This window comes from Giraffa tippelskirchi, chromosome 13 (assembly GCF_054371585.1).
Source record: "Giraffa tippelskirchi isolate mGirTip1 chromosome 13, T2T-mGirTip1v1.2.pri, whole genome shotgun sequence".
Lineage (NCBI taxonomy): Eukaryota > Metazoa > Chordata > Mammalia > Artiodactyla > Giraffidae > Giraffa > Giraffa tippelskirchi.
Window position 1 is genome coordinate 44,811,008 of NC_137287.1, and position 24,609 is coordinate 44,835,616.

Here is a 24,609-nt window from a genome sequence, read left to right on the forward strand (position 1 = left end):
TTCCCCTCAAAATCTAAGCACAAACAGAAAAGATATATATAAATTGTATTGTAAATAGTTTCTAGGTAACTGCAAAAGATTTCCCCTTGCCAGAAATAGTCTTGTGGTATGTGGGTAGATGGTAAACAAGCCACCACTGACAATGGCTGTACTATGAAAAACTTTGCCCTTAGCCATCACTATAGTTTTTAGTCATTGAAGCAAGACGCTGTACTCACTGTAGTAGCAGGCTGTACAAAATAAACAGATGGAATAATATGATTTATAGATTATGTTTTAGTAAAATAAAAATAGGTTTCGGGGTAAACATGTAACCAAAATGTGACAATAGACTAGGAAAAAACTTTTAACACATCTTAGAATCAGGGGATGTTGATCTAAATGGAAAAATATTGTAAGAATCATTACGTAGAAGATCATATGCTATATAAAGAGAGACTAAAGCAATAAAGAGGGGTGGTCTTTAGGCCATCAAAAAAAACTCTGTCTCTTTTCCTTTCGCTGACGCCGTTCATCCCTTGGGGACCCCTGGACCAGCTGGAGCGGGACTCCGGCAAAGACCCACATCCGGGGGATGCTGCACTTAGAGGAGCTTATAATAAGTTTCCTGAATGGAACTAGAGCCTGATCTAACATGCAGACAAATTCTTTATTTGAGCTGATAGAAGGATGGAGTTTGTTAAAAAAAAAAAAAAAAAAGAAGAAGAAGAAAGAAAAGATCTTTTCAGAACTATGAAGAAGTAAAGCCTCCAAAAGAAAACTAACAGCCCAGAAGCACGTGGTCCACAGAGCCTGGCATCCTCACCCGAAGGTGATTCTAGCCTGGCTTTCTGAGCACAGAGAGGATGCTGCGGGCTTTGCCTCAGTTTCCTGGAGACACCGGACCCAGGCGGCCTCCTGCCTCCTGCCCTGCCTGGGCAGTGTCCTGGGTCTCCCCGCAGGGCGGCAGCTTCCTAGGAGCCCTGGAGGATGAGCTCCCCGAGGGCAGGTCCTGGGCCAAAGCGACAACCTCCAAGCACACAGTGCTTGGCGGTGGCATCTGCCCTCCCCCGCCTCCCACCGCTTACAGGACACTTCCTCTCCTCCTGTTTCAAAGCTGGGCCAGTGCCCGGCTTGGGAAGATCCCACACTTCATGTGATGGAGGCCTCAGCCCCTCAGGGGCCTTTTTCTTTGCCCAGAAACATGAGCCAATGTGGAAATCCGGTGCTGGCCTCTCTGCGGCACAGAGGAGCTGGCATGATGGGGGGCATAACTCCAGACACTGCCCTGACCATCGGGCTGACCCCTCTGTCACTCAGAGATGGCCCTGCCTCTTCTCTGTGGAGGGACCATTACACTAGCAAATCCCTCGCCCCCACCCCCCACCCCTATCCCCACCCTCGACTTCTCACCCTAATCATAAAGGAACAAAATCAGAAGGTTTGTAGTCCACAGACCACTCCTCCTTCTAAATTTGTTTCTAGTGCAGCATGGGCCCAGCACACACGCTCCAGATCAGACCACCTGCTTCACATGAGGGCTCTGACTCTTGGAAGCTATATAACCTTGGGTCAACTACTTAACATCTCAGGGCCTCAGTTTCCTCATCTGTAAAGTGGGGATAATAATGAAACCATGGAGAGTTGTATCACGAGACTTAGTATATTGTTCCTGGTCATGGTGGGCTTTCCCTCCACCACTTCCACTCCCTGCTAGGGGGTCTGTCTTCCAGGTGTTGAGTACTGGTGGAAACCCAGAACTCCCGTAAATGTACATAATGGACACACACGATACAGGAGATGATGACCAAGGAGCAGCTGGCCGCATAGTTGTCCATCAGCAGCAGCCAGTAGATGCCTGCGTACAGGCCAGTGGGCAGCTGAGTTGGGGGTGCCTGAGGCTACGGTCCCCTTTTCTCTGCTGTCTTCCCCCCATACCCTGGCAACTCTGGCCAAGCCTTTCCCTTGGTTCTTACCTGGCTGGTAAGGGGGATGCCCGGAAGTTTGCCCAAGGTCAGATAAACCTTTCTCTTCAGGATCCACTCGTTCCCTACCTCATCCACAATGGCTGTGACCAGCATCTCTAGGAGGCAAAACTGCAGGATGCGGCTATCAGAGCAGGGGCCTACCCTTGGCCCCGCCTCCTCCCGCCCCAAGCCACAGGCCCGAGTCCCACGCCTCATATCTGAGTGCCCAGCCCCATCAAGATGAGCATAAAGAAGAAGAGCATGGACCAGAATGGGGCAATGGGCAGCAGTGTGAGGGCCTCTGGGTATGCCACAAAGGCCAGGCCCGGGCTGTGGTCTGCCACATTGGACACATCCACACCCAGGTGATTGGCCATGAAGCCCACGATGGAGAAGATGACAAAGCTGGCATAGACACTGGTGGCACAGTTAGTCATGCTGATGATGACACTGTCTCTAATGCGGAGGGAAACAAGTGGTCAGGACACGCAGCTTAGTTCCTCCTGCCCAATTTGGGCCAGCAGACTTGGAGACAGGGAAAGTTCTAGGAACAAAAGTACCCCCAATCTCCTCTCTGGTCTGTTCTGGGCCTCTTTAAGTGGGCTTGAGGCTCTTGAGTCCTTACAGACCCCTGGGGCATCACTAACGTCACCCCTTCTCTCTTCTGCCTAAGTGTTCTCTGTTCTGCAGTGACTGGAAGCAGACCCGGCGTTGCCAGGATCTCACGGCTGTGAGTGGAAGGGAGGGTGCTGGCAGGCCAGAAGGCTGCATTGGATCTGGTGGGTCTGAGGGAAGCAGGGTCAGGCTGAAGAGAGGGCAGGAACAGGGGGCAGCCCTAGCGCTGGCAGAGAGACTCTCAATGGTAACAGTTGTTGTGGAACTTGTTGTAGGAAGCCACGGTGATGAGACCACCTCACGCACAGCCCAGCGAGTAGAAGATCTGGGAGGTGGCATCACCCCATACCTGAAGAAGGAGCTGTGGTCAGAGGCTGGCGCCTCTCTGCCCCTCCCCGTCCCTCCAGGTCACCTTCCACCCACAGCCCACCTTGGCCTCCAGGATCTTGTCCCACTGTGGGGTCAGGTAGTACTTGATGCCCGTGGAGGCTCCTTCCAGGGTCACGCCATGGACAAACAGGATGGTCAGCACCATGTAGCGGAATGTGGCCGTAAAGTACACCACCTAGGGGTGAGAGGGGCCCCAATGGACTCCTTTGGGCTCTTCCCAATCCACCCCCCAACCTGCCCCCTCAACCAACACGGGTCCCCTGGTCCCTCTTTCCCTCCGACATGCTTTCATCACTCCCCTACCCACCCCTCCACACACAAAACCCAGGCAGGGGAGGCAGGCTATTTCTCGGTGGACACAGATTCTAGAGGGAGGTGGATTTTCTTTCCCTGAAGACCTGACCCCTTGGCTGAGGCAGACGAAGACGACCACCCAGGAGACAAGGAGACAGCTGAGGAGGTGCAACTGCACCTCCCCGAAGTTTCCAATGTCATTCAATAGCTTCAGCACGTTGAGCCTGGAAGGGGATACTCTGTCACTGAGGGCCAGCCACGCCATCCAGCAACATATTCCCAAGGCCAGGGCCCAGCCTGGCAGCTCCCTCCTTTCTCATGGAGTCCCAGCAGCCGGCTTGTCTGAGATGAGAGCCTTGGAGAGGCCCCAGCCCCGGCCTGCCCAGGCCTCTCCACCTGCTGCCTCTCCCAGGATCCTCGAGGGTACCTGCAGGCCACACCCCAGGCCTGGGCTAGCTTCCTCAGCCCCTGGGGTGTGGAGGTCTCCCTGTCCCTGCTCAGACCCGGCCCAGGCCTTTCCTTTAGGAAGTCCCTCTCCTCCAGACTGGACGCACCCTATCTGGTGTCACCTCGTCCAGGAAGCCTTCTGTGACCTTTTCACCCACACTAGTCCTCCAACTCTGATGAACAGAGGGACGCAGTGGAGTACTGAGAAAAGACAGAGGCTTCCCAGGTGGCACTAGTGGTAAAGAACCCACCTGTCAATGCAGGAGACGTAAGAGATATGGGTTTGATCTCTGGGTTGGGAAGATCCCCCAGAGGAGGAAATGGCAACGCATTTCACTGTTCTTGCCTGGAGAATCCCATGGACAGAGGAGCATGCAGGGCTATAGTCCATGGGGTCACAAAGAGCTGGACATGAATAAAATGACTTAGCACACACACTGGAGCACACGGGCCTAGACTTAAAGCTGAATTCCTCTCCTGAGTATGCATGACTCTCTCTGGAGCCCTATGCCATGCCGGCCGTGTTTCTTCAATCTACTAGACGTTGATGTGCCAAGCCCTTGCTAGATGCTGGACATAATGACCTAAATAAGGTGTTGTGGGCACTGCCAGGAGCGTCTTAATGCCATGGGGAGGAACACACTGGAAGTATTCCTGGAAGAGGGGAGGCTTGAGCCAAAGTTTGAAGGATGTGGAGAAAGTGGGTGAAGAGAAATGAAAGCACATGCCAGGCTGAGGGCATGGGTCAGGGTCAGGTCATGACCCAGCAGGACAGGGTCAGGAACTGCCTGGGCATGTCAGTAACTCAGGAAGGCTGGAGGAGAAGGGGAAGGGAATAGAGAAGGATGAAGATAGGAAGCAACAGGATCAGGAGAAGTTGTGAAGTCAAGATGGAGAAGTTTGGATTTTATTCTGAGAGCAATGAGAAGCTTCTGGAGGGCTTTTAGAAGAGATCTCTCAGGGCCTCTCCTTGGCTCAAAACGTTGTAGCAGCTCCCATCTCTGGCCCTGGAAAAACCAAAGTCCATACAGTGGCTACAAAGCCCTTCATGATCGATCCACTATGTCCTAACTGCCATCTCTCACATCTCTTCTCCTCCTGCTCCTTCCCCCCTTACTCACTGCTTCAGCTGCATTGGGTTCCTTGTTGTTCCTTAAATGTGCCAGGCCCACTCCCACCTCAGGGCCTTTACACATGCTCTTCCCTGTCTGGCGTACTCTTTCCCCAGATCTTCACATGTCCACATGGGTGTGAGATCTGTGCAGGCACACAGGGCCCCGTGCTTAGGAGGGCCTTGTGCTTGGTTAACGTCCTGCCATTGCCATCTTAAAATTCTGAAGACATTTGAACAAGAGGCCCCATCTTTTTATTTTGTGCTGGGCCCCACAAATTACGCAGCTGGGCTTGTCGACATGGCTGTCTCCCTCCTTCCTTCCTTCAAATCTTTACTTGGGTGTCCTCTTTGCAAAGGGGCCTATTCTGGATACCCAGATTAAACCTGCAACCCCAGCCCCAGCCTGGCACACTTACCCCATTCTTGGCTGTGTTTTCCTCCAGAGTATGTCTCTTTCTATCAAACTGTACATTTTACTATTCAGTTTGTTATCTGCCTTCTATGAAGGCAAGGATTTTTGTCTGTTTTGTTCACTCTCGTATCCCTCCAGTGGTTCGCAAAGTGCCTGGCACAGAGCCATGCCCAATAAGCATTTGCTGAATGGATGAATGAATTGACATCATGGAAAATGGACTGGGAAGTATAAAGGGGAGTATCTGGAGGGGGATTGGCTTAGCTATTGGAGTTGTCCAGGCTAGAACTGATGAGCAAGAGACAGACTATTGAGCCTCAGTCTCCTCATCTTTAAAATGGGCATCATAACTTCAACCTAGGATAATCTGTAGATAAATTTAGAAAAATACAGGCTCCTTTCTTTCCCTTCTTTCAGTGAAGACTTCTCAGTATAGCTCATAGGCTGTCCTCTACTCTTAGCTATTTTTACTTTTTTTTGCCAACTCAGTTCTCAAACCTCATGAAAACATGTTTAATACCTTGTGATGGGTGGTCACCCTGGGCCCTCATGGGACAATGTGGCCAGGTCCGGGATTTGTGTGTTTGGTCAGCCCACCAGACTGTCAGACTTGCAAGCACCTTAGTAGGCCTCCTCTGCCTCAAATCTTCTACTAGGCTGCCCTTCATATTGTGACCTGCAGAGGGCGCTGACAAACACATCCCTCTTGTGCCAAACTCCTGCCTCTGTGTTGGTACACTCAATAGGCTTCAGGGTCAGAAACTTTCCAGGCTCTCAGTCCATGGGAGAATCAAAGATAAAGGGATGAATAAGATCCACCCCCTCCTCCCAGGAACAGCTCTTGGACCCTTGCGGCTGTGCTTTCCAATCTTTTTCCCTTTGGGACATGCAGAAAAAAATAGTTTGGGCCCATGGGGCAGATAGACAAGGTCACTCAAAGCTGAAGGCAGCAGGGCTGGAGATTCTGGGCTGCCGAGGCCCAACTGGACTGGCACACTATTTAGAGCACATTGTTTTGGGAGGCTCTGCCTTCCAGAATAGCCACCGGGTCTTACTGCTACAGCTGAGACATGATTTACTTTAAGCACCGGCATTCAAAGTAAAGAACTCATTCCTTGCTCAAAAGACTCTCTAAAAACTTTGTCTAGTTACATATGTTAAACTGGTAGTGCTTTGTATTATTTTCTTATTGCAAGGGTTCAGCATACAATACAAGGGTTTAAAAAGTTTGGAAGGCTAATCTTCTGAACTCTAACTTTCTTTTTATGGCACCATATTTAATGTTTGGTTTTGGTTTTGGACCATGTGCTTTTGAGACCAAACAACTAACTGAAAAACTTTTGGAACCACACATATTTGCAAGTTGGCTTTTACATAACATCTGTGGACTTATTCTGCAATATTTTTTAATTTCCCCAACCAGAGGGTAAACGCCTTGAGAACAGGACACTCTCATCTATTTCACTGCATCTCCAGCAGTGGGTATCGCTGTGCTTACTGAGCACCCGTCATTGTTCTTAGTGATTTCTGCTACATCTTTATAATAACAAGAATGATGTTGTAACCACTCGCACTTAAAAGATGAACAGTTGAGACTTAAAGAGGTTTGGTGACCTCACAAGGCCAAGCTTGTATGTAGCACAGCCAGGATTTGAGTGAGGTCTGCGTGGCTCTAGAGCTGGCATGAAGACACTGAGAGAGGGGTGCTGGGATCCAAGTCTCATTGGGTGTCAGGTGTCTGCTGCGGAGATGAGGGCATGGTCCTGAGCTTAGGGCCTGCCTGGCAGGCATGAGATAAGCTCTCAGAGGACTGTAAGTTAATGCTGTAAAGACGTGGTGAGGGCAGGGAAGGCTGGAGGCCAAAGGGTAGGCAAAAGGCAGACGTGGGCTCAGAAATCTGCCCTGAGAGCTCTTCTTCTTTAAAGGAGTCAATCTTTCTCTTGATTTGCTTTGTTCACTTGTAAAATGGGAATATTTTATAAAGCTGACACACACTATCTAATAGGGTGGCTGTGGAGCTCAAATGAGATTGTGCAGCTTTCCAAAGGGTCACTGGAGATGAGATTGTGCAGCTTTCCAAAGGGTCACTGGAGACTGTGGACCCAGAATGTCTGAAGAGTATCATCAGCCTAATTCACATTAGGCACCAGGCACAACAGGGCACATGTATATCCTGATACAGCATTGCAGCCTAGTTCCTTAACATCGGGGAATCAGTTTCTGAATCTGAAAATGGGGGTGATATCATATAATATGCCTAGCACATAGTTCCCTGGTGGCTTAGGGGTAAAGAACCCACCTGCCAATGCAGGAGACTTGGGTTTGATCTCTGGGTTGGGAGGATCCCCTGGAGAAGGAAATGGCAACCCACCCTAGTATTCTTGGCTAGAGAATCCCATGGACAGACGAGCCTGGAGAGCTACAGCCCAGGGGGTTGCAAAAGAGTTGGACACGACTGAGCAACTAAACAACAATAAGCACATAGTAGGTACCCAAAAATGGGGGCGCTTGCTCACCTCATCTTGCTGAAGCCAGCTTGGACAGCCCTCTCAAAGGTCACTTCCCTAGGCTCTCCAGGAGGGGGCAGCAGGGAGCCATCCTGAAAGGAAAGAGTCTTGCCTGGGACTGCGGCTCCTTAGGGAGGCCTGGCTCCAGCCCCGGACAAGGAGTGGAGTTCAGCAGGCCATCCCGTGGACCTCCTGACCCATGGCTAGTTTTTTTGGAGGGAAATTCCCCTCTAATTGCACTGGATAAAATCTCCTGAGCTTTGCCAAGCAGTAGCCCCACCCTGGAAGACAGCCCCTGGGAGGATAATTTCTGGGGCATCTCCGGGCTTTGTGCTTCTGGAACCTTCCAGAAGGTTCTCCCTAGTCTAGATCAAGTTGCCCAGGCAACACCATGCCCCAAATGTAGCAGAATACCTAAGTGGGCAGAGTCTCTTACTCCCCGCTCTGTCCCTGCTCTGAGTACAATTCTCGGTACCTACTTGGTGCTCAGGAAATGACCTGTCCAATGACTGAACGACTGAATCTGCCCAGAGGTAATTTTGCCCAAACCTCACTGGGAGGCAACGGCTCTAAGGTCTCCACCATGAGTCTTGAGGATGGTGACCACATCTTAACTGCCTTTGAACATCTGTAGTGCAGCACAGGGCCTTCCCAGATGGCTCAGTGGTAAAGAATCTGCCTGCCAATGCAGGAGGTGCAGGAAACACTGGTTCAATCCCTGGGTCAGGGAGATCCCCTAGAGTAGGAAATGGCAACCCATGCCAGTATTCTTGCCTGGAAAATTCCATGGACAGAGGCACCTGGCATGCTACAGTCCATGGGGTTGCCAAGAATCAGACACGATTGAGCACGTATGCAGCAGCAGCAGCCCAGGGACACTCAGCCCTGAGGCTCTGAGTGCTGGCCCTCGGCTTAGAGGACGTGGACCTGCTAGGACTTCAAGTGTCACTGGGACCTCCACAGCTCAGCCCTGACTCTCCATCACAGCATGGAGAAGGCCTCAAACTCTCTGACTGGCAGGGGAAGCCCTGTGCCTTTTGATGTCCTGGCCTCATCTGTCCCAATACTCTATCCTACCTGCTCCCAACCCCAGCTCCAGTCTGCCACTTCCTGGCTGCAGCTCATCTGCCATGTCTCCTAATCCTTCTATACTTCCTTTCTCCCTCCTCTGGGAAGTCTTGGGTTTTTTTATGATTTATTTTTTGACCGTGCCATGCTTGGCATGTGGGATCTTAGTTCCCTGAGGAGGGACTGAACCTGTGCCCCCTGCAGTGGAGGCACTGGAAGCTCGGAGTCTTAGGCACTGGACCTTGAGGGAAGTCCATGGGAAGCCTCCTCGATCACCTGCTCTTGCCCTCACCACACCCCTGCATATACCTACACTGAAGCCCCTGCCCCCAATAGCATTAACTACCCATCTCCCTTCTAGACTGTGACCTCCTTGTGGCATGGTCTCAGGGCTGTTCATACCCCATGGGCACACAGGGCCCAGCAGAGTGGACGCCATAAATGTTTGTGGAATGAATGAACAAGGCCTGCCCACCAGCCCACAAAGCCCTATTCCCATGAGCTCCCCAACAGGACGTGGGGAATTTCCTCCAGGATGTCCTGCTGTGCCCTTACACCCACCCAGCTGGGACAAGATGTTCCAAACACCCCCCAGCAACAGCTTCCCTTCAATCCAGTCCCGGGACTCCGTTCTCTGTCACCACAGAGTTCAGGGGTGCCAGGCTGCCCTTCCCAAACACAGCTTGATAATGACAGCTCTAGGCTCAGGAAACTTCCACAGCTCTTCTTTGGTTCTGCAGGGTTAGGTCTACGGTTCATTCTTGTAAGCCCTCCAAGAAGTTATGTACTCCCTATGGGCTACCACATGGCTGGTGAGTTCCCCACACACCCGTTACCCCTCGTCACAACGAGTTTCCCTCAGGCTCATCTGGGACTAAAGGCCTCTGCTCGTGCTCTTCTGCTTACCAGGAAGCCACCCCTCTTTGCCCCGACCCTCCTCGTCTGACCTGCCTGACTGCTGGAACCTCAATGCTGCTGTGTAAGGACTCGCACAAACTCACAAAGCCTGTGCGTCAGCCTCTCCTGAAGTGGGCTGCGAGATCCTTACGTTTCTTCCCACACCCCTGCCCTGCTCCGTTCCTGGCACCCTCCCTAGACTGCAGACCACTGCCCTTTGGCAAAGACGGAGGGCTGAAGATAGGCTCCCAGGTTAACCCCTAGAAGCCCAGGTCCCATGGGGGCTTCACCTCCAGTACTCCTCGCTGGGGCTTGTCCTCTTGAGGGTCTGGTTGAGCGCCTGAGAGACGTTGCCAGGTAGGGCACGAGGCTGAAAGCTGTTGGTGATGTTGGGGTTATCCAGCACGCTCATGCAGTCGGGCGTGTTCCAAGGGTTACTGCAGTCGGTCCAGGGCAGCACGGGCGTCACGGATGAGAAGAAGTAGTAGAAGGCGATGCAGACGACCACGTTGTAGTACATGCCAATGTATGTGGACACCACCATCATGCCGTAGCCCACACCTGGGGGAGGGGAGGGGCAGGAGCAGCCTCACACACCTAGCTGAAGGACGTGAAACTAATTTTGAAGGGCCTAAGGGGTAGGCCTTTGTGGAGGGCCACAGAAGGGGCAGGTCAAGGCCTTGGCAGGAGCGAGATGGAGGCTGGGTGGGGGAGGGGGGTGGGCGAAGGGCTTTTGTGTATGCATGCGGTAGGAGGAGAGGGTGGAGGCCAAGTAAACGATGGATCCCAGCATGTGTCTCTGACCTTGGCCATTGATGTGGGCCTTGGGTCAATACCCAGGATCCATAGGGGTGGCAGTCTTTATACAGATGGTGAGTCAGCACTGCCCCCAGATTCCCGTGTGTGTGTGTGTGTGTGTGTGTGTGTGTGTGTGTGTGTACCGCATCCAGCCCTCACCTTTGAACGTGGGGCTGATCCTCCAGACCTGACTTGCAAACTGGCCGAAGGAGAGTTCCATGAAGAAGAGGGGCATCCCGCAGAAGATGAGCATGATGAAGCAGGGGATCATGAAGGCTCCTGGTGGGCAGGGAGAGGGCTGGCTCAGGGTCGGCTTTGGGGAATCCCACCCTCTTCCTATGAGTAGCCCTCATAGTCAACAAAGGAGTCTGAAATGCAGTACTTGGATGCAATCTCAAAAACGACAAAATTATCTCTCTCATGCCGCGCTGGTGCAACTAAGAAACAGCACAGCCAAATAAATAAATACTAAAAAAAAAAAAAAAAGTAAAGCAGGATGAAAGGATAGAGAGTGATGGGTAGCATCATTCTGGAAGACTGGACAGGAAAGACTTCTCAAAGAGCAGACACTGGAGCAGAGTAAAGGGAGAGAGGAAGCCGTGAAAATAGCTCAGAAGAGTTTCTGTCTAAAGCCAACCTCCCTGCTCAGGGAGTAGGTCCTTCCGTCTCAATTTCTCAAGAATTTTGTTCTTCTAATATTTCTTCCCTCTTGTTTCATCAGTCTTCTCCTCTCTGCTGGATCAATCCCATAAATATACATAAATAATCTATCTGCTGTCATTATCCCATATTTAAAAAACAAATAAACAAAAACACTTTCATGATCTTAATTAACCCTCTAGCAGGCATCCACTTTACTGTACCCTTTTTATAGCAAAAAAATTTTGAACAACTTGTCTAACTCCAACCCCTCTTTCTCCTTTTTCTCTGAGATGTAATCCCACAAGCTTTTGCCACGTCATTTCCTGAACTGTTCTTGTCTGCATCATCGATGATCTTCCTGTTATTAAATCTCATGGTAAATTCTCAGCCCTCAGCTTACTTAACCTTTGACACAGTTGACCACTTCCTCCTCCAGCAAATCCCTTTGCCACTAGGCTTTAAGGGTGCTACATTTTCCTGGTTTTCCTTCTGATTTTTCTCTCCTGAGGCTCATCTCCACAAACTTTTAATGCTGAAGGCTCCTGGGACTTTTGACTTTTTATACCCTTTTTATATCCTTTTTATACCCTTTTTACACCCTCAGTGCTCTCATTCAGTCTTGTGGCTTTAAATTTCATCTTTCCACTGATGACTCATAAATTTACAGCTCCAACTCAGATCAGTCAGTCCCCTGAACCAGATTCATATACCTAACTGGATTTCTAATAGCCATTTCCAGTGACATATCCAAAACTGAACTCCTTCTCTTCCCATCCAAACCCATTACTCCCAGTATCCCCCATTCTGTTAGTGGAATTCATTTTTTCTAGCTACTCAGGCAAAAATAAATAAACAAATAACACAACTGGAAAGTTATCCTTGACTCCTTTCTTTTTATCTTCCCACATTTCCAAATCCAACAAGTCTTATTGTATTTCCCTTCAAAGTATGTCAAGAATCTCATCAATTTCTTTCTTTTTTTTAACATATATCCACTTTTTTAAAAATAAAGATTATTTTCCCATATAGGCCATTACAGAGTGTTGGGTACAGTTCCCTGTGCAACATAGAAAGTTCTTATTAGTTATCTATTTTATGGTGCTAGTGGTAAAGAACCTGTCTGCCAATGCAGGAGACATAAGAGATTTGGGTTCCATCCCTGGGCCAGGAAGATCCCTTGGAGAGGGAAATGGCAACCCACTCCAGTATTCTTGCCTGGAAAATCCCATGGACAGAGGAGCCTGGTGGGCTACAGTCCATGGGTTGCAAAGAGTCTGACATGACTGAAGCGACTTAGCACAGTGTGTATATGTCAGTCCCAATCTCCCTATTTACCCCTCTCCCCCATTCCTTGGTAACCATGAGTTTGTTTTCTCCATCTGTGACTCTATTTCTGTTTTGTAAATAAGCTCATTTGTAACCCCCTCCCTTTTTTTTTTTTTTTTCAGAATCTCATCAATTCTTACCACATCCATGTCACCACCCTAGTTCAAGTCTCCAATATCTCTCCTCTGGCTATTTTTGTCCCCAAAAATAATACAGGAGAGGAGAAAAGACAGCCTAAGCAGGAGAGGGGAAGCTCCAGGTAGTTACACATTGTTGGAGCAGAGAGTGAGAGCTAAGGCTCTCCTAAGCACATACACACCTGGGGTTGGGAACTAGAAGATGGAAAGTCCGAAAGGCCAGCCTGAGCCAATGAGGAATCACTGAAACCTCATCAGAATGACTTCAGTATGGAAAGTGGACTGAACAAGTAGAGACTGGGGAGACCAGTTCAGAGGCTATTGCAAGCCAAAGATAATGGCAACTTGGACGAGGGTGGTAGCCAGGAAACAAAGAGAAATGAATAAGTCAATACAGTTAAGAGACAGAGTCAATAGGACAGATCTGGTAGATTGTAGAGGAGGTTAGGTGGGGGATGTGAGAGAGAAAGGTTTTGAGCTTGGGGACTGAATGGATGATGGCACCTCTCCCTGAGACAGAAGATGCTGGAGAAGGAAAGTTTTGTCAGACACTTGAGAACTCTAGTTCAGATTTGGTGAATTTAGGTGCCTAAAAGAGTACACAATGGGATGCACAGATCTACAAGTCAGAAGCTATGGCTGAGCTAGAGAAAACTGATAATTTTATTTGATTTATTTATTTAGCCACAGTGCATGGCCTGTGGGGACCAGGGATTGAACTCAGGGTGTTGGCAGTGAGCCGCAGAGTCTTAACCACTGGATTGCATAGGAATGCTCAGGAAAGCTGTTTAGAAGTAATCTGAGTGCAGATGGTAACTGAAGCCACACAAATGCAGGAACTATCCCAGGAGAGATATGTAGAGAGACAGAGGAGACAAAATCCAGCTCAGGACTCTGGGGAACACAAACATTCCGAGAGGAAGAACCATGAGGATGTCCGAAAGGGACAGGTTTAGGAAGTAGAAGGGAACCCAGGAGAGCAGTTGTCACCAAAACCACAGGGGAGCTTTTCAAGGCTAGAGGTGACATCTGCTGAAAGGGTCACAGGTGAGAGGAAAAGACGTCCATCAGATTTGTCAAATTTGTCAACGTGAAGGTCACTGGCGGCCTCGGCAGGAGCACTCGATGGTGTCTGAAGACATACAGGGTTGAAGAGCTAGAGGTGAGAAAGACAGAATTAACACCTTTAAAAGGTGAGGGTTCCTGGGACTTCCCTGGCGGTCTAGTGGTTAAGACTCTGAGCTTCCACTAAAAGGGCAAGCTGGGGGGCCTGAAAAAAAGATGAGGGTTCCCATCCCTCCTATCTATATGTGACACAAACTAATTTTTGATTTTCAAAATAATGTAAAATTTGCATGTGTGATAAAATTCAAGTAAACCTTTTCTAAATTATCTTGAGCACAACAACATTAATTTATTGCCACTTTTCATTGAAATGACCTTTCCTATTCCTATGGCACTTGTTCCTCTTGGCTGGCTCTTGAAGTGTGTCCCTGGTTTGTCTGTTAGGTAACCCAGCAGGGTCTGGAGACACACAAGAGGGGAGAACCGGGGGCAGGATGCGTGAAGAAGGGAGATTTGGGCTTTTTCACTTATTTATTTATTTGTAACGAGGAAGGTTTTTGCAAGTTTATAGGCTACAGATAGACACCCAAAGACTTGGAGGCTAAAAATGCAAGTGATAAGGACTAATCAATAAAACAACAGGGTGGAAGATGGAGGCGTCCAGAGCACAGGGGGAATAGCTGAGGGTGTGGAGTGACCTCCCGTGTGCTACAGCGACAGAGGTGCCCCCCCGACTGCAGTGGCTGCAGCTGTGTGGGACGGTGGGGCATAAGGTCTGCAGGAAGGGACAGACATTGACGGAGGCAGGGCAGGGCAGGAGCTAAGGATGGACAAGAGGAGGGAAAACAGAAAGTGGAAGCTGGCGCCTTTGGGTTGGAACCTGAGGCCCCTGATTCAAGCAGCTGGGGGTAAAATTAGATACAGCCTCTCCCTCAGCACCTTCAAGACAGGACTAAGTGGAGGAGGGACCACCAACTTGGGGGGAATCTTGTTGAGCCTTGTCTGGCCAAGGCCCCTCCCCGAAAGCTCCCACAATCTTGTTGAGCCTTGTCTGGCCAAGGCCCCTCCCCGAAAGCTCCCACCCCCTGCTCAGGCCCCCCACCTCACACTGCTAAGATGCCCCCATCCGCCAGCCACCCAGAAGGGTGGGAGAACTGGAATGTTGAAATAGCTCCTACCCAGGCCTGTCTCAGCTTCTGAACTTCCGGCACCAGCCTGTGGTGGCTCTGGCGTCCTGTGTGAGTGTGAGTATTCGGAAAGGTATAAATCTCTGCTGAAGGTGGGGGCTGACCCCTGGGAGCAGGTGGCAGGGGAAGGTGTGCAGAAGGCACAGGTGGCTCCAGAAAGTATAGACATAAGGGCAGAGGTGGCAATTGTGTTGGAAAGAGGGGCAGGCCAGGGGACACTCCTTTTATTCAGATTAAGTGTTTCCTGGATGGCCTGGGTGAGAATGAGGAAGTATATGGAGTGGCCAAAGCCCTCCACAAGGTTCCCTTTGGTACCACCCTGGAGAGAACAATTTCCAGAATCCTGGGTTCTGGCCCTAGAGAGGCATGTTGGTAGAGAGGCATGTTGGCAGAGCAAGGACTAATGCCTCCTGGTCTGCCCTCCTATGAGGCCAGAATGTTCCACTCCAGACTGAGGCAGGCAGCTTGAGGGAAAACTGCCTATCACCCAATGAATCAGCCATCACATTGAATCCAGCACCTTCAAAGCCTGAGATTAAGGCCAAGGCTGGGGCTGCAGAGAGTAGTGAGGAGGGAGGGGGAAGCAGGTTGCTAAGAGAGAAGCCTAGGGTGATACTGATGACTGGGGTGGGTTGATGACGTGCTTGGCACTCTCTGGAATGAGAAGCTAAGGGGAGGGCTTGGCCTGTCCTTCTGTGTCCCCATGGGGACGAGAGATCACTGTTTTGCAAGGCCAAGCCCCCAGGGTCTCAGGCTGCACTTCCAGGGTGCACAAACAGCCCCCTCTTCTGCTCTCCCCACCTCGCTGCCCTCCCCCACCCTTCCCAGTGAGGTCAGGTTGGTGCTGAGTCACTTCCAGGGCTCTGCCCTGCTCAGTGCACCCAACTCCAGTCGCTGTCAGAGCTGGTGGCCCCTTCCCAGCCACATGGAAATCAACTCCCCTGGAACATAGGCACTTCTGGTGCCCACCTCACCTGGGCCCTAGTCCTGGACACTGGCGAACATTCCACAGGATCTGTCGCCTCCCAGCTGAGATGCTCGCCCACCTCTTCCCCCATCCTCACCACGCAGCCCCTGTATCAAGGCCCCCTCTCCCCTCCCCAACTCTCCCCATAGGAGTAACTGCCATGGCACAGACAATGGGGCTTAATTGATTAGTACAATTCCTGGGCACCTCCAGCCCATCTCCCTGGGAGCTAGGACAATGCAGCTTTGATACACAGAGCAGGTTCTCAGCAGGTCCTTGGGCTGGGGAAGCCCTCACACCCCCATTCTCCTCCCCTGTACCCCCACTGCACAGCTAACTCTTCCTGCTCCTTTGCATACTTGCAACTTTCTGGGTCACTTTTGCTGGTGTTTGTCTCTCTGGCTGGCTGCGCCTGCCCCTCCCTGGCACAGACCACTCAGCCCCTCTCCCCACCCCCAGTCCTGCCTCCCAGTCTGCCTGGCACCAGAGAGGGGGCTCAACCTCCTGGAAAGTGACTGACCTGTTGCGGGGAGGAGGGGTCCACAGGTCCTGAGCCGCCGCCATCCTGGGGTGAGCACTTGGAGTGGAGTGCGCGTGTCTCATCCATGCTGAGAAACATCTGCCGGCTCCTGGCGACGCTGAAGCATCCCCTGCCTCTTCCACTGCCTGCTGAGCAGCATCAATTACTTTCACCTCATCTCCTCCCAAAGCTCTGCCTACCCCCTCCCCTGACCCTCCCGCTGTGGCCAGTCCCCATGCAGCCCAGCGCGGATGCTCCGCAGCTGGAGTGAGGCGTGGGGCTTGTTGTGTTTCTCCCTTGTTCCCAGCAAGTTATTGGAACAAAACACACGCACACACTCACAACCACAGGGTAAGGCAGGGTGGGCACAGGAGAGAGAGGGAGGACAGCTCATTCCCTTCTAGAGTGGGGTCTGGGGCCCAGATGCTTCTGAGAGCAGGCCTGGCAGTGGGTGGGGTAATGAGGCTGGGTACCACTGGGCACTAGAGATGGTGAAGGGGCAGGGAGAAGGGGATGCAGCCACAGGGCACTCCCCGAGCATCTCAGACTTCACAGAGTGCTGTGGGCTGCGGGGCGATGGGCCCTGGAGCAATCCCTCCAGGGTGTAGGGATCCCCAGCAGCCAAGATGGTAGAGTGTGTCCTCACAGAAGAATGTGACTGACTGTGCAAAAGAGCTGCGGCCTGGTGCACTGCACTGTCACCTGTCTGAGAAAGATGGCATTAGCCCAGAGGGCAGCTGCAGAACACAGACCCTTGAGGACTAGCACTGCGACACCTGGACCCTGAGGAGGCCCCTCTGGGAGCGTGTGCTGAGTGGTCTGGGTAGAAGTTCCCTCAGACCTCAGTCCCTCTGCTCTGAGGCCCCCTCACTGCTCAGTCTCCAGTGGGCGCTGAGACCCCACACACCAGAGACCAGGAAGGCAGCGCGAGGGCAGTGACGCCACACACCAGAGGCCAGGAAGGTGGCGCGAGGGCTCTAGTGCTGGGAAGACATGGCTTCCGGCGTCTGGAGACTGACGGGCGGGCAGCGGCTCTGGTACGAAGTGGGACCTTAGGAACCTGAGGTCAGGCATGACTTCTGATGGGAAGGGCAGCTTCCCCGTGCGTCTGGTAAGGGGGAACATGGCAGGATGATACTGTTTTAATAAACTTTTTGTTATTATTACTTTAAAAATATTTATCGGGCTGTGTTGGGTCTCAGTTGCAGCACGTCAGCTCAGCGGTTCTGGTGCAACTGCTTAGCTGCTCTGCGGCGTGTGGGATCTTAGTTCTCTGACCAGCGGCATCGAACCCGAGTCTCCTACACTGCAAGGTGGATTCCTAGCCACTGGGCTACCAGGGAAGTTCCAACGTCATTATTTTTAAAGGGCAAAGTCTTTAGAGTCAGACGGGCCTGGGTTCAAACCCCAGCTCTGGTGGATCTCCCTCCATGTATCTCCTTAGGCAAGTTACACTACATGTCTGGTCTTAGTTTCTTTATCTCTAAAATGGGGATCATATCTACCCATCTTTGAAGCTAGCGAGCATTATAAATAATAGTAATAGATGGTATATATTAAGTGCTTACTGTGAGCCAGATGCTGTCCTAAACACTTCATATTAATGTATATTAACTCATTTAATCCTCCCAACAGCCCCTCGAGGTGAGTATGCTACTATGCCCATTTTGGGAGAGAAGATGGGGAGTGATCTTGGCTCAAGCAAGTCTCCCAGGAGAATGGCCTCAGACCCTAGCGACTGAGCTGCTTCCAGGCCAGCCTCACGCAGCTGGTCCCCAGACACGCTCTGCTGACTTCCGCTGACTTCCTGCGAGTCCAGACTGAGGGCCAAGTCTCCGGCTGGGCCACTGGCTCCAGGAAGGCCCAGTCACCCATGATGCCCAAATGCTCACTTCCACCCAGGGTGGGCTACGGGCTTTGGCTGCCCTGGCTGGGGCCGGGTGCCCAGAACAGGCAGCCCTGGCTGGACAGCTTCCTCTGGCTCTGGCCATGGGGACAGCAGGCGTGGCAGCCCTGCTGGGTCCTGGCTGTAATGAGGCCTCATTAGTGGGATCCAGCTGCTCTAGCCCCACTCAGGGAGGCCAGCTCCTCCAAGCCCACCTCTGACTTTTCTTAATGAGAACGGCCATTCCTCCAGAGGGCCCAGGAGTCGAGGGGCTTTGTTTGTGCCCTGTGACTCCCAGGGAAGGTCCTGCTGGGACAGGGCTGCAGCATGCTGGGTGCTGGGGCTGCCGGGCAGCTTGGGGAGGGGAGGGGAGGCCACAGGGCTGAGTCAGGGGGCTCCAGGGAGGCCAGGCTGGGGAGGGAGGCCCAGCGGAATGGAGGGCAGGTCCCAGGTCCAGAGAGGACACCCAAGGAGGCTGGGCCTTTTCTTCTGGATCTAGATACTGTCCATTTCACTCGGGAGGCTGTAGTTGTGAATCTAGGGTCATCCAGTCATTGTGCAGGCTGGCCTGGCTAGGAGAGCACCTCCTCTGTGCTAGTCCTTGTCATATAAGGAGAGTGCCCACTGTGTGCTGGTGCCTAAGATAGGAGAAGACCTACTGTGTGTCAAACCACACTAGGAAGGCACCCAGTGTGTGCCAAGTCCAGTGCTGGGAGAGCACCCACTGTGTGCCAGCCCTATGCCAGGGAGCCCTGGTGGTTTGCTGGGTCCTGCACTAGATGAGTGCCCTATGTATGCCAAATTCGGGGCCAGGTGAGGACCCAGGATATGGCCAGCCCTGAGCAGGGTGAGCATGCACTGTGCACCTGGCACTGTGCTAGGTGAGTGCCCAATATGTGCCATGTCATACCGGTTGAGCACTTGTCACGTGCCAGGACTCATGCCAGGAGAATGCCTGGTAAGTGACAAGCCTTCTACCAAGGGAGGGCCCGGTGAATGCCAGACCCCGTGCTTGCTGAGCTCCCAGAATGTGTCAAGCCCACACTGGTTGAGCACTTGCCACATGCCAGGACCCGGGCTGGGCGAGCATCTGCTGTGCACCAGGCTCTGTGATGACTGCTGCAGACAAGAAGTATCTAAACACTTTTGTCAAAGCATAACAGAACAGGTCAGGGTGAGACACCCCCAGGCGGCCTGTGGTGCTTTCAAAACCTTTTAGGATGATTTAGCTGCTCCAGCACCTGGAACCCTAGCCTGGGTGACCTGCTATTATTCATCATGAGGCTTCCCAGTAGCGGAGGCACCCAATGCAGCAGAGATGAGGGGAGAGACCAGTAAGACTCACCAAGGCCCATCTGCCCAAGATGCTATACGAGTGGGAAGCAGGCACAGGGGCGGGGGTCTGAGTTTGACTTCGTGTGAGACTGTGGGATTAAAGCTGACCCAGTGGGGCTCCTGGAGAAGGAAATGGCAACCCACTCCAGTATTCTTGCCGAGAGAATCCCATGGTCAGAGGAGCTTGGTGGGCTGCTGTCAATGGGGTCACACAGAATCGGACACGACTGAAGCGACTTAGGATGCATGCATGCATTGGAGAAGGAAATGGCAACCCACTCCAGTATTCTTGCCTGGAGAATCCCAGGGACAGAGGAGCCTGGTGGGCTGCCGTCTATGGGGTCCTACAGAGTCGGACACGACTGAAGCGACTTAGCAGCAGCAGCACTGGGGCTCTCCTGTCCTGGGCTCCTCTCTACCAGCTCCCAGTCCTATGAGCCCCGGGCAACCCAGCCCTACATGTGTATAAATAGAGGCACTAGGTCTCCATGAAAGGAACCACCCCCACCCCTACCCCGGTGCCGCCAACCATCCCAGCTGCTCCCAGGCTTGGAAGCACCCTGGCCAGCTGGGTTCCTGCATGGCCCTGTCCAAGGAGCTGCTGAGGCGTGAAGGAGGCAGCTGAACTGGCCTCGCAGAGACCATCGGGGCTGGGAGTGGTGGGGAAGAACACTGGCGGCAGTCATGTGGGCCTGGGCACGTGCTGGGAAGTGGCTTGCCCTCCACGGGGCACCTGCTGCATGGAGAGCCCCGCAGAGGCTCCAAGGATGACACATGGTAGACACTGAGGAGACCCAGGGGGCCCATGTCTTCACACACAAGCCTGGGGCAAAGGGGGATGGAAGTGAGGACCTCGTGGCCGGGGCCAGCTGCCTACTCCCGCATACCAGGACACAAATGGCAACAGAAGTCATAGACCTGGGAGGGTCCAAGTGCCCCTGGTTTACACGCAAGGCCCTCAGCTCCCTCTGCTCTACCCCACTGTGGCCTCTAGAGAAGGAGCATCCTTCATGATCTGCCCTTAGGGGACCACGGCAGCTAATGAAGTCCAGGTACAGCTGTCCAGGTTACCTAGGAGGGATGGCGCTCCTCAGAGACAAGCGCTACATGGAGGCAGCACTGGTTTCAGCTGAGTCCTGAGAATAGTGTAGCCCAGGGTCATAAGCAAAACTGAGAACAAAGCAGGAAGAGAATCTCGAGCAACCACTGGGGGTGCCCAGGGGACCTGCTATGGAGCCTCAGACGCAGCAGCAGTGGGCAGATGTCAAAGGTCAAAGGGCATGAAGGAAACTATGCTCTGGCTATCTTTAGGCACATCCTGGTGCTGGGAACAGGTGTCCCAAGGTGGCATTCCCTTCCACAGACAGGCTAGCTGGCAGAGCCTGGGGTCTGGGAAGCTCAGCCCCGGTAGGGGTTCTGGGGCCTTGGGATTCAGGCTCTCCGTGCTGCCCAGGTGGGTCCCACATCAGCCCTGCCTGCCTGCCCCAGTCCTTTCAGGGTCACTCCAGAGAAAGCAGGGCAGCCAGCGAGTACTCAGAGGTTTTCTTAAGTTTCACGGGACTCAGAATCTCCATGGAGGGAGGGGCAGAGCCGCACTCCACTCTCTGCTATAGGCCCATGGCAATTCCAACACTTCTGGCAAGAAGGAAGCCAGTCTTGACCCTATCATGGCACCTACTCCCCCCTAGCAAGTATGCGGGTCTTGAGACCTCCGTCTCTGCCCATATATGAGCACTCAAGAGCTCAGGCTGTCTCAGGAATACTTCGAGAAGCCTAATTCATTCAGACTTGTTCCAATCAGGAGTGGGCCAGACCAGAGCGGGCCTGAGGGGCTGGATGCTGGAAGTTCAGGACCAGGCAGGAGAGAGGGTCCTGAGCCTGGAGCGCAACTGTTTGGCTCTCTCCCCAACAGCATTTCTCTGGACCGAGGACTTAAGAGTCCCAGAAATCCCTGGTGAGAGACAGGGCTTGTTTGGGGAGGGCTCAGCAAGAGACCCTAGGTCAATCAGTCTTTCACTGAATGAGAACAGCAACAGCAGAATCCATGTGGGGAAAGGAGGAGCCAAGGGAAAGGCCATGCTTAGCCACTGGCTCCCTCCTGGGCAGCTTCCCAATCTCACTGGTTCTTGAGGCAATATCCCCAGAGAAGGAATACAACGACGGCCCTTGGGGTATTTTCCTGGCTTCTGATCCCAGAGCTGGCCTGCTCCGTCCATCCATGAGCTGGCCCTGCTCTTGCCCTCTGCTTCACACCACCTCTCCTGTGCTCTGAGGCAGTGGGCAGTGAAGAGCTGTGACTTGGGGAAAGGGGAGAGGGATGTTTCCTGAAAGACCTCACAAGAGGATTCAACATGAAATGGTCTATGCTATTTTTCGAGTGGAAGAAGAGAAAAATCAGTCTCTGAGGACTCCTTGATCAGCCCCTACTGAATGCTCCCCACAGCAGGCAGAGCACAGGATGAGGGTGCCGGGGTGTCAGCCACAGGAAAGCCCTCCCAGCAGGATCGACTGCAGCCTGATCTCCAGGATATCTTGTGATGAGGGTGGGGAGTGTGCTTCCTGCCTCCCAGCATGACTTTGGGGCTCTGTAGCAGAATGTGCCTGCTGTGGGCTCCGAACCGCAGCAGTATCTAACCGGCTGGGTGAGGGGCTGCCTGCCTGGGCCTGCAATAGCCCTAGCACTCAGGAGTCCTGGCAGTGCCAGACTTGGGGCCCCATGGTGCCTCCTAGGCCCTCCTGTCGGGGCCAGAAGCTGACAGCAGGCCCCAGAAGGGAGAGATAGTGCTCATGACCCCCACCCCCTCACTGCAGTCTGGTCCCTGTACTCACCAGCGTCCCTTTGGTACCTTTTCCTACCATGGTGGTGGTGGGTGAGGCGCTCGAGAGTCCCAGATAACACTCGCAGGCTTTGTTTCTAGCACCTTTCGGAGTACAGAACTCCAGAGCTGTGGAGACAGCAGAGAATGAGGTGAGGATTTGGCCCGGGGAAGGCAAGGCAGCACATGTGTGGCTTTCCAAAACAGGTAGTGCAGGGCCCAGACCACATGCTGCTCTTCCCTCCCATCCTGTTCCTTTCTGGATGACCACAGTTCCTACCTCCCTCTTCTCCCAATCCTTCCCCTGAAACCCTTGGTCGCCAGGCTTCATGTCCCAGTGGACAAAGGTTTATTTTTGACTCTCCAGATGCCCAATTCTATAAAAAAAAAAAAAAAAAAGAACACAGAACTGGGAAAGGGTCCAATTCCTTCATCGTCGGTGTGAATGGCCTCAACCTTTCCCCTGAAAGGGTGTCACCTTGGATCAGCACATGCTCCCCCACCTTGCCCCAGCCAGGCGGCCAGGATGGGTCTTCCCTATCCTGATGCTGCTCAGCCTGGGCTCCGGGCATCTGGAGTTACATCACTAGCTTGGACCAGAAGCTCTGGGCACAGCAAACACAGCATGTGCAGGCACTTCTCTTCTGTTGCTTTTCCTGACACGGCCCCCACTCCACTCCAGAAGGAAGAAATTGTTTCCTCTTTTGTGTTTTGTGCTACCAGTGTTCTTATAAACTCATTCTAGACATATTTGCTTCTGTCTGTCAACTGTGGGCTGGGCAGTTCCCTGAGGGATTGGATGTGTATTATTGGCCCCTCTGCCCAGATGAGCCTGCCCTCAATCTTTCCCAGCATCAGAGTCTTTTCCAATGAGTCAGTTCTTCGCATCAGGTGGCCAAAGTATTGGAGTTTCAGCTTCACCACCAATCTTTTCAATGAATATTCAGGACTGATTTCCTTTAGGGTAGACTGGTTGGATCTCCTTGATGTCCAAGGGACTCTCAAGAGTCTTCAACAACACAGTTCAAAAGCATCAATTCTTCAGCGCTCAGCTTTGTTTACAGTCCAACTCTCACATCCATACATGACTACCGGAAAAACCATATCCTTGACCAGATGGACATTTGTCGGCAAAGTAATGTCTTTGTGTTTTAATATGATGTCTACGTTGGTCATAACTTTTCTTCCAAGAAGCAAACAAGCGTCTTTAAATTTCATGGCTGCAGTCACCATCAGCAGTGATTTTGGAGCCCGCCAAAATAAAGTCTGTCACTGTTTCCACTGCTTCCCCATCTATTTGCCATGAAGTGTTGGGACCAGATGCCATGACCTTAGTTTTCTGAATGTTGAGCTTTAAGCCAACTTTTTCACTCACCTCTTTCACCTTCTTCAAGAGGCTCTTCAGTTCCTCTTCGCTTTCTGCCATAAGGGTGGTGTCATCTGCACATCTGAGGTTATTGATATTGCTCCCAGCAGTCTTGATTCCAGCTTGGGCTTCATCCAGCCCAGCGTTTCTCATGATGTACTCTGCATATAAGTTAAATAAGCAGGGGGACAATATACAGCCTTGATGTCTTCCTTTTCCTATTTGGAACCAATCAGTAGTTCCGTGTCCAATTCTAACTGTTGCTTCCTGACCTGCATACAGGTTTCTCAAGAGGCGGGTCAGGTGGTCTGGTATTCCCATCTCTTTCAGAATTTTCCAGCTTATTGTGATCCACACAGTCAAAGGCTTTGGCATAGTCAAAAAACCAGAAATAGATGTTTTTCTGGAACTCTCTTGCTTTTTCAATGATCCAGCTGATGTTGGCAATTTGATGTCTGGTTCCTCTGCCTTTTCTAAATCCAGCTTGAACATTTGGACGTTCGTGGCTCACAGATTGCTAAAGCCTCTCTTGGAGAATTTTGAGCATTACTTGACTAGTGTGTGAGATGAGTGTAATTGTGTGGTAGTTTGAGCATTCTTTGGCATTGCCTTTCTTTGGGATTGTGATGAAAACTGACCTTTTCCAATCCTGTGGCCACTGCTAAGTATTCCAAGTTTGCGGACATATTGAGTGCAGCATTTTCACAGCGTCATCTTTTAGGATTTGAAATAGCTCAACTGGAATTCCATCACCTCCACTAGCTTTGTTCGTAGTGATGCTTCCTAAGGCCCACCTGACTTCACATTCCGGGATGTCTGGCTCTAGGTGAGTGATCACATCATCGTGATTATCTGGGCCGTGAACATCTCTTTTG

The 24,609-nt window shown here is 52.0% G+C and overlaps 1 pseudogene across 1 annotated transcript; it reads right to left on the bottom strand.

Annotated features, from left to right (window-relative positions):
* Nucleotides 1-258: 258 nt before the first annotated feature.
* LOC145531320 (sodium- and chloride-dependent glycine transporter 1-like) lies at nt 259-22,443 on the bottom strand (annotated as a pseudogene). The gene is made up of 10 exons (XR_014072357.1): nt 22,382-22,443; nt 16,333-16,478; nt 10,648-10,767; nt 9,981-10,251; nt 3,310-3,469; nt 2,992-3,126; nt 2,801-2,910; nt 2,156-2,402; nt 1,956-2,075; nt 259-1,859 (listed from the first exon to the last, which is right to left on the bottom strand). The product of XR_014072357.1 is annotated as a sodium- and chloride-dependent glycine transporter 1-like (transcript).
* Between the last annotated feature and the right edge of the window lie 2,166 nt (nt 22,444-24,609).